Here is a 9,981-nt window from a genome sequence, read left to right as displayed (position 1 = left end):
TCAAAAAAGTAAATTTTGTCGAGCCACAGTGCCAAGGGTAATCGATTTTAATGTGTTCTAAAAACTGGTGTGGCTGACGACCGCCTACAAACATATAATTGCAGATTGGCACCGAAATTTAACAGTCGAAAATAATTAAAAGTATGTTAACCTGCCTTTCGATGTCCCCCAATACTGGTAATAATACTATGCCGCGTAAGCCATATTTTTACTTGAAAAGAAAAAGCTATTTTTTTTAAATTACTGACACTCTTCCCTAGTGCTTACGCTGAAAGGAAGAATGAAAAGGAAAGTGCACAGGTCTGCCCACTGACTCAAGCCGAGCCACAATCGCTGCCACGTGCTGAAAGTAGGGGAGTAGGGGAGTAGAGAGCAGTGCAAAGAGTGAACGAAAAGACGCGCACTATAATTATGCCCCAGGCCGATCCCGGAGACAGTGCAATACCGGGCCAGCCTGTGGCGGAGGTGACGCAAGCTTCAATCAATCCGCCACATTTTCAAAAATAAGTTTAATACCTTGGGTCGAATTGGGACCCGTAGCAGATATCAAACCAGGTAGCAGGTGAAGCTCTTCCCTGCTGACAGGAAGAAACAAACGGTATGTGCACGGGCCTGTCTACTGGCTCAAGCCGAACCACGCTCGGTGCTGAAAATGGGAAAGTTAAAGGATAGGAGAGCAATGAAAGAAAGAAGAGGCGCGCGCTATTGTGCCCCGGGCCGGTCCCGGAGGCAGCGCAATACAGGGCAGACCCGTTCCAGAGTACTTCAAGCACTTCCCTGTAACACCTGGTATGAGCCAGTATAGCGACCATCGAAGAACGATCCCCCCGTGACCTCCGTGATTTTGGGGCCACCGGTTTTGGCGCATAATGTTCGAAGTGGTGTCAAATAACCTGGCATGTTCCTGAGGATATAATTACTAATTGAAATGAAGCCCAAAATATGCGTGGGATTAGCACCGACTATCTTTCCGCCCACAAACCTTGCATTCAAAGGACCTGCAGACGGCTATAACAGACCAACCATTTGTCGCAAGGGGTTCCGGAAGGTGGAAAACACTTCGTCGTGTTGTGATGCACACGTTTATAAAATTTATGGACTGATATAACGAGGAAATATTCTGGATAAAGCGAAAATGGCTGTAAATCGCAATAGAGCTGCAAAATCGATGAGGCAGATGGAGCTGCTTGTGTATTAGATAGGATGTTCCCGGAAAGGAAACATTCGCGTATGCTTGATCTCCTGCACGTTTGCTGAGCACGCCGCTGTAAGCACCTATAACACTTGAAGTTATCGTAGCTAGCGTTCGTAAGTCGAACGCTGAGGCAGTGTAGGCGCAGTGTATAACGCGACAGCCTTAAGGAGCTCGTGTCGCAGAAAAGCCGGTGTCGTCGGCGACGTTGGCCGTGAGCGAACAATGGCGCATCTCGGTGGACACCTGAACCGCGCCATAAGGGAAGAGTTTTTCCTTCCCTTACGGCGCGGTACAGGTGTCCAGCGAAAATTGTGAGATAGGCGTCATTTCCTTTCCTTAAAACCAATTTTCATTTCATTTTCCTTCCCTTACGGCCCGGTTCGGGTGTACGCCGAGATATGTGAGACAGGCGTCCTTTCCTTAAATTGTCCAACGGGCCACGCGTCGCGCCGAACGGCCGATGGTGCTCCGTGCACTCCTTGGGAACGCTGCAACACGCTGTCGCGTCTCACTCTTAAAGACGAAGTTTAGGCATCCTCCAAATTTTCTCAAGTTTAAAACGCAGCCATGCGCTGCACTGCGCTCTCATTTACAATGTCCTGAGCGTTTGTTTTAAAGTTCCTAGGTAGCCTAGGGCAAAACCGGATTAAGTAAAAATTGGCATCTCTGACGTTAAGTGTCACTAAAGCAAGCATCCACTTTTGTTTTCTAACAGATTGAAGGGGTTTGCCAAGCAAGATCAACGTATCGAAGTTTTCTTATTGCGCTGTTTTTAATGCCATATCTTAGCAGGCTATATATAGTCGGCGCTGTTTACAGCGGTGTTCCTCTTCGGACCGTGGATTCACGTCTTGCTCTTTAGAGTACCTATATGGGTGGCTGACGCTTCAGTCGCGGCCGCTTTATCAGCGTGCGTTAACGTCAAGTCTAACAGCCTTTTTTAAGGGCCGGCCTGGAATCAACACAGGCATAAGAGTGGCGAAGATTGAAATGAAAACCCCGAACCCAAACTTCAACTCCGTCTAAGGTCACACTGTTATGTGCGACTACCGCGGTGTGCAAAAGCTGTGTTCAAGATGCCACCTTGTCGGGTACATCGGACCAGATTGCCACACCACCCCGCTGCTCGAGGTGCGGCGTTTTCGAGCACGCCACCGAGGGGTGCGAAGAGCCAAGTCGAAGGTGCGCCGGGGTCTACACCACTGTTGACTGTGTACGACCACGATCTTTCGCGGCAGCCGTGGCTGCTGAAGTGTAGGTCGTATCTACGCCTGCTACACATGCACCAGACGACTCCACCGGGGGCGATTCAGATCAAGTCTCCGGCCCTGAAGGTTTGGTTATCGATGAGAAGATAGGGGAAGAAGATGCACACACAAGCAAGGACACCGATGAACCAGAAGATGAATTCCCTGCACTCCAGTCAACCACATCAGCGAAGAGAACACAGGCAGGAGCACTCCGCAACCGGGAGTTGCAACTTCGCCGACAAGCGAGGCCAGCACCAGCTCCAGCGGTGACAGCAGTCAGGACTTCACCGAGCCACGTCGCCAGTCATCTGGACGTGGCACCCATGCAACAGGACACGACACCAGGACCGGCAGGCATGACATGCCGGCTAGTATCGTACAGAGCGTGCGCATGAGCAGACTTTTAACTGACTCACGGAAAATGGACTCGAAACATCCACTCGGCCCCCTCGTTGGTTCACCCGCGGGTGACGAGGCCATGGACTGCGACCGTACAACCATGGAACGGGCACACCCCGAGAAGACCGACCGCGACAGCTCGCCTAACACCAGGAAGCCCCGCAAGATCCCTAGTGCCCCGACGCAGTCTGGCTTTAAATCGCCCTAGAATAATGGCTTCAGTTTTGTTTTGCCTTTTTTCCTTTTTCTAGAATATTCGCGTGTGCTATTCTTGCAATGGAGGCGGTTCACTTTCTCTCTCTGAATACTCGGGGCTTTAGAAACCTGGATAAGCAGAGGGAGATAGGGGCCTTTGCCAGAGCACACGACGCGGATATTCTTTTCCTACAAAAATGCAACTTTAGTTCCCCGTATGATGTTCGGTCCTTTTGTTCGCGCTTTTGTGTTTACGCCTTTTTACACTTAGGGATTCTTTTATGTCTGGCGTTGGAGCTGTCTTTCTCAAGCCACATTTCCGCCGCGGTGCTCACTGCACGTACGGCTTTGATGGCCGCACCCTAGCCGTGGATTTCAACATTCATGGAAGGCGAGTGAGAGCGCTTGTAGTTTACGCTCCAGCCCAACATTCTTTTACATCTGAGTTCTTGGATTCTCTCAATTCCTTCATGCTAGATAGTTATCCATCTTTTATAGTAAGGAATTCTTACAGGGATGTAAGCGGTCGCAGACAAGGCCGGCCATATACTGTTGTGCGAGCTTTAAAGCAGTTCAACCGTAACTTTAACCTTATAGACCCATGGGTCGAACTACATGGCAACGCGGCTTGAATAGGCTCGATCGTTACTACTTTCCGCCAATTCTCGTCACTCATGTCACTCACAAGTTGCGAAGTCCTGGCTTTTCCGCCAGGAGTTCCGCGCATAACGGACCATTTTCCAGTATCTGTGAGGCTGCACTTTCGTCAGCCCGCCCCATCCAAAAATTTTTGGAAAATGGACATGACACTAGTGCATGACCCCGAAAGTGTGGCCATCCTACGCGAAGCTCTCGCAGAAACGTGCAGTCATCCCGCACAACCACGCAACTGGGACGATTTAAAACCTAGTTGGCGTGACAAGCTGATCAAAGCTGGCAGAGATAGAAAGTTACGTTTAACTGCAGAAATTAACGACACCGTACGAAGGGCACGCATTGTGCAGCGTGGTGCGCCCCTGACTATTACAATGCGGGATTACCTCAATCAGCTACAAGCGCGTTATGAACTTCTGCTCCGCCTCAGCTTCCGAACTCCAGCACAAACTTATATTAGAGGTAGACCAACCGCGGACCCCGCTGTACTCTGCAGCGTTCGCTACGGTTCCGTAGAAGGTCGAGCAACCATCCCGTTTGTCGAACTTCCGCATGGTGAACAGTCAGGTAGCGCTGAGGACATCAATGCTGCCTTCAGTGAACATTTTACTCGCCTCTTTACAACTGAAAGCACAGGCATAAGCGATCTAAAAGCAGCTGTTCGTGAATTTTGCTCAGGGATAGCCTGCATACCTGAAGAGCGCCGCGACAACCTATGTAATCCAGTCACGCTGGAAGAGCTTCGCCTGGTTTTCCAGGTAATGAACGCCTCCGCTGCAGCCGGTCCAGACGGGCTACCACTTGTTTTTTTCAAAACTTTCTTCACGGAGATACATGTGCATCTTTTGTCCATGCTCAATGGCCTTCTTGTCGACAAGTTTCGGCCGAAATCTTTTCGCGAGACTCGTATAGTGCTCCTTCTAAAGAGTGGTGGTGTGCGTCCGACCCAAAAGCATGGAGGCCTATCTCCCTCCTGAACTCCGATTATAAAATACTAGCTGCAATATTAGCAAACCGCATAACGTCGGCTCTTCCTGACATAATAAGCAACGCTCAGACATGTGTGCCCGGACGCACAATTTTTTCGTCACTATCTTTAACCCGCGATTTGTTCAATTTTGCTGCGCGCACGCAGATTTCGGGAGCTTTTGCTTCCCTAGATCAAGAAAAAGCCTTTGACCGCGTTGAGCGTGACTACTTTTTCACGGTTCTAGACTGCTTTGGCTTCCCAGGGCGTCTAATAGACGTCTTCAGATTGTTGTGCACCGACTTAGCAGCAAGCCTCGCAGTGAACGATCCGATAACCGACCGCATTCCAGTGCGCCGCGGAATACGCCAGGGCTGCCCACTGTCATCAATTCTTTTCGTCCTTTGCATAAAACCGCTGTTGCAACAAATTCAAAGTTGCAAGTCGATACGGGGCTTTCCTCTCCCAGGCTTGGGTGAGATTAAAGTAGCAGCTTATGCCGATGATAATTCTGTGTTTATTAGAAAGATTGACAGCTATAGAGCATTTCTGAGGGTCTTTCACACTTACAGCTGCCTGTTAGGTGCACGTCTCAATCCAGCTAAAAGCCAGGCGTTACGCTTTGGATCTTTTAATGATCGATTTCCCGGTGGTGTCAAAATGGGTAGGTGGCGTAAAAGTCCTTGGTGTCGCGTTTCTCGCCTCCGGTGACGTAGCGCGAGCCACCTGGAATCAAAATAAAACGCAAAGCTAATCAGCGCATCGAAGTCGCAAAATCCTTCGCCCTACCTTTCTCCGAACGAGCTTACCTTATCAGAACAAGCATAATAGCTTCCTTATTCTACGTCGCAACAATAGCGCGCTCTTCTCGCGGCGTCCTCTAGAGGCTGGCCTCAGCGTGTGGATCTGTCTTCTGGGGTGGACACTCAGAGAGCGTTGCAACAGTTTTTGTCCGCCTGCCCACCGACATGGGTGGGTTCAGCATACCGGATGTTGAAGTTATGTGTCGCGTATTGGCCTTAAGGGCCATGTGGGACCTTATCTCAGACACAGCGTACCGAGGAAGAGCACTCACCGCATATTTTATGGGAACATCGCGTCGCCTGTTTGAGTTATAAAATTGGAAAGGCCCCGCGGCTGAGAAGTCGCCACCTTTCTATGCATATGTCGTGAGATCCTCACATTTTCTTGAAGATACACATCCTGTTTATGATTTGAAATAATTGTCCGCGAGTGAAACTTACGAATATGTTGCGTTTCGCACACTGAATGTAGACCAGCGCAGGATAGTGCGCAAAAGGCGGAAGCAAAGAATCTTTGCCTCTCTCCCCGCTGATGCATCCAATTTTACCTGGCTTCGCGAATGCGAAGCGTTACCCACAGCAGACCGCCTTGCGGCGTGGGGCGTGGCGCCCTTGTCGAAACGTCGAGCAAGGGTGGGCTACTCCCCTGGCTTATCGCATCTATCAAAATTGTAGCCGAGACTCCGATCCTGCGCACCGATCTATTATTTGGGCTCCAGGTCTCCAAGGCCTCCACGGAAACGAAGCAGCCGACGCCGCCGCCCGCGCGCTCTCTCTCCGGGCGTTTCCCTCGGGACCCGACGATGACCAGGACTCCGATTTCAATCCGGTTTACACTTTTAAGGAAATATGCGATTACTACAAATCCACCCACCAAACTCTTCCTACTCCTTGCAAAGGGCTGGGGAAGGCCAACGAGCGGGTACTCCTGCGCCTGCTCACTAACACGATGCTGTGCCCGGCAACTCTAAAGCATTTCAATCCTCAATTCGACGGGCGGTGTCGGACACCTACCACATGGTGTGGGCCTGCCAGCAGAACCCATCCCTACCCCCTATCCCAAACCCCACCCGAGAGGACTGGGAGGCGACCCTGTCCGGCTGCTGCACCCTCCAGGCCCAAAGGGCCTTAACGCAGCGTGCCCGGGCTGCGGCAACCGCCAATGGGGTGCCTGACTAGGCATCCCCACCTAGGGGTTGTAAGGACGTGACCCTTCAGGTCACGGACCCCAACACCTCTCTCTATAATTAATAAATGTTTTACCACCACCACCTCCGCCTCATGTATGTCCGCAATTCGGTCGAACTGAAACTCTGTACCATATGCGGTTTTTGAATGCCCAGTCGCGCGCACTTTCTGGCGCTTTGGTAGCTCGCATGTTCCAGGTGCGCATGCGGTGGCTGAGTCGCAGTCGCGATTTGTCTGTTGAATTAACAATATTTGTGGGTGCTTATGTACTCTGGAAAAAGAAGGGACTTACTGTCTTGCAAAGACGCCCGCAGAAAGCAATGTTCCCTTTACTGTACCGCCTTAGAACTTTGCTGCTGAAACACTTGAATGAAAAACTTGTCGTGTTGGGTGAAGAGGCCTTCCCCCTTCGCTGATAAACAAGGTTCATTGTTGTTAGCGAAAGACGTGTGTCCACGCACATCCTTCCGCATTAGGAAGTTTGGCGAGTGTTGCCGATCTTTTCCTTCCTTGTATTCCACCTAAGTTCATGATGAAGCTGCTTTAAGCCAGCTCGTGTAGAAACCACGAATTGTCCACTGAAATGTCATTTGCATATGTGTGCTACCTGTACAATGACGACTCATTGTAATGTCCTTGAAAAGCAGACCACTTGTGTAAAGAGTCCTTAGAACTGTAGATATTTTCGGAAAAATAAAATTCTCTTAAAAGGGTGCTAACCCGTTTTGTATTTATTAACTGTCCCATCAGTCATGACTTTTTATGCACCGTTCGGATTGTTTGCACAGTAGAGTAAACGAGACAATCATATCCGCAATATTGAAGTAAAGGAAAGAAACAAACCGGAGTTGGAGGTGGACTCGTTCAGCGAGCTGACGCAGGCCTACAGAGCCTCACGCCAGGTCCACCCCCCGCCAGCGCAGCAACACTGGCACATACTACAGACACACTTTCTCCCCTTATCCTATAGACCGCTATCATCTCTCCATTCGCACATCTCTCCTGAGGTGCATACAGGGCCTGAGTAGACTGGGAGACCCTGCTGCGTTCGGAGGACCGAGCCGTGCAGAACGTCGCCACCGCCCGGGCGGCCATATATAGTTATGGACGTTAGGAAGCTAAGCGATTCAATGCAGTGGTGTTGTGCGGGGACTCAGGGGTGTGCGTTGAGTTTTTTTTTTAATAAAACTTAGCTGCGGTTAAACTACTGCTGAATCTAGTTAGAGAGCGAAAGCTGCAGTGTATCGGCTAAATAGACGCGGCGTGGCCTGTAACGTTGCGTGCGTTCCGCACACTGGATAGGCAACGTGCCTACCCTGGCAGGTGGCGGTTAAATTAATGGTTGATCGTAAGAGGTTGGTCCCCCAATGAACGCTGCGGCTTAGTGGCTTAGCTCGGCTATGCCAGGATATACGTAGCGAAAGCTAAGGCACAATATGGTTAGAATTGGTTAATCTTGATTGCAAGTCCAGGTTAGTCTGGTTGTCTAGCTATGTTGTCGCATTAAAGACGACACAACTGTGGCTGCGGCGCATTTGAGCTGTCCTTTCCAATCCTCCGACATGTTATCAGGCATGCGACGCAGCTGACGAAGCGAGCGGAGGCGAGCGCAACGACGAGGAACGCGGTCTAACGTCATAACAAACGGGGCGGTGGCGAGGCGCGCTGTGTGACGTCATGCCAGATGGTGCGGCGAGCCCGCAAAGCACAGTAACCGCCTCACATATCTCAAATTCAAATTCAAATTCAAATTTATTTGCCACCATGGTACAGATGATGGCGGGGACCCGTAGTAAAAGCTGCCATTTGACAGCTTGACAAGGCCACGGGCCCCCACTTTGACAGCAATACATAAAAGAAATAAAGAAAATACAATACAATATAATAAAGAAAATAAAAAAATACATATAGCAGAGCTGTTATCCGGTTACAGTAGTCAGCATAAAATCAACAGCATTGTCCTGGCTGGAAAGAAAACTTACAATGATGATGAAAGAAAGAAGAATTAGGTAGACAAATCACAGAAAAAAGGTTAGGTGTAGTGTAAAAAAAAAAATACTCGAACAGTTTGTGGCGTGTTGTGTTTTGGAGATCAATATCGTTTTGTGCGAGTTTGTTAAGAAGTCGTGGTAGTTTATTTTCTAATGTTTGATTACCATAGAAAGTTCTGTATGTTTTTACGTTCCATTGTGCTATATATTTCTTGTGCTGTACATTGCATCTCGTTTTTCTAAACCAGCTAATTTTGATAGAAAAGATCTGTTCTTCAACACCTCGTTTTTCACACACTTGCTCAGACGATAGTCATAAAGCTTAGTAATTGGTAGTAAGTTATACTTTAAGAAAAGTGCGGCCGTATGGTAGGTATGCGAAACATTTTCAACAATTCTTAGAAATTTTTTCTGTAACAAGTGTAGTTTCTGAAGATTGCCTGCTGTTGTTGCACCCCAGGTTAAATGGCAATAGCTGAAATGAGATTGTATCAATGAATTATATAGCATTAGCATTGCATTTCGCGGCAGTATCTCACGGTTCTTGTAAAGAAGACCAATAATACGTGAACATTTATTTGTTACAAAGCTAACATGATCATCCCATGACATTCTTTCATTAAATAATATACCTAATGTTTTAAATGAAGGCAAAACTTCTAAGGGTACGGACTGCAGGAATATGTTCTTAGTGAGACAGACCTTCTTGTTTCTACCTCTGAAAACAACGACTTTAGTCTTTGCTGTGTTAATCCGCAACACATTTCTGCTACTCCAGTTTTCTATTTGCTTCAGTGCATTGTTTGCAGTATCTGTGAGTTCAGCTGCATTATCTCCGGCAAGAAAAATACTGGTGTCATCAGCATAGATGATAAATTTAACGAATGGAGTTGCATGTACAATGTCATTGATGTAAAGATTAAACAGAAATGGACCCAAAATGCTGCCTTGTGGAACGCCACAGCCTACAGATTGCATATCTGAGAGGAGACCATTTATTGCCACTGCCTGTGGACACCCGAACTGCGCCGGAAAGGGAGGGATAGAAAGGGAGGGAAAGAAGAACGAGAAGATTCAAAATTGAAATCTGCATTTCGATGAGCGGCGTGGCGCTGCGCAGCGGCGGAACGCCTGTGGTTCGTGCTACTAGTGCGCGTGCGCAGTTGTGACTAAGGAGCGAGAAAAACTCGCCGTGTGTCGTCACTGCTTCTCGCGCATGCGCAGCACTGCCCTCCAGGAATCACGCGAAACTACTCAATCTGCGGCCAGTTAAGCGTTCGCATTAAAATCTTCCAGCGTGTCTCCTACTGGTCCAGGAATCCACGAGCTTGTGATTCAC

General features: G+C 48.8%; 1 non-coding gene across 1 annotated transcript; it reads right to left on the bottom strand.

Annotated features, from left to right (window-relative positions):
* Positions 1–411: 411 nt before the first annotated feature.
* On the bottom strand, positions 412–596 carry LOC144108931 (U2 spliceosomal RNA). The gene has a single exon (XR_013309554.1). It is a non-coding gene; the product is annotated as a U2 spliceosomal RNA (small nuclear RNA).
* Positions 597–9,981: the final 9,385 nt, after the last annotated feature.

Source organism: Amblyomma americanum, chromosome 10 (assembly GCF_052857255.1).
Source record: "Amblyomma americanum isolate KBUSLIRL-KWMA chromosome 10, ASM5285725v1, whole genome shotgun sequence".
Classification (NCBI taxonomy): domain Eukaryota; kingdom Metazoa; phylum Arthropoda; class Arachnida; order Ixodida; family Ixodidae; genus Amblyomma; species Amblyomma americanum.
This window is presented reverse-complemented; position numbering and strand designations above follow the sequence as displayed.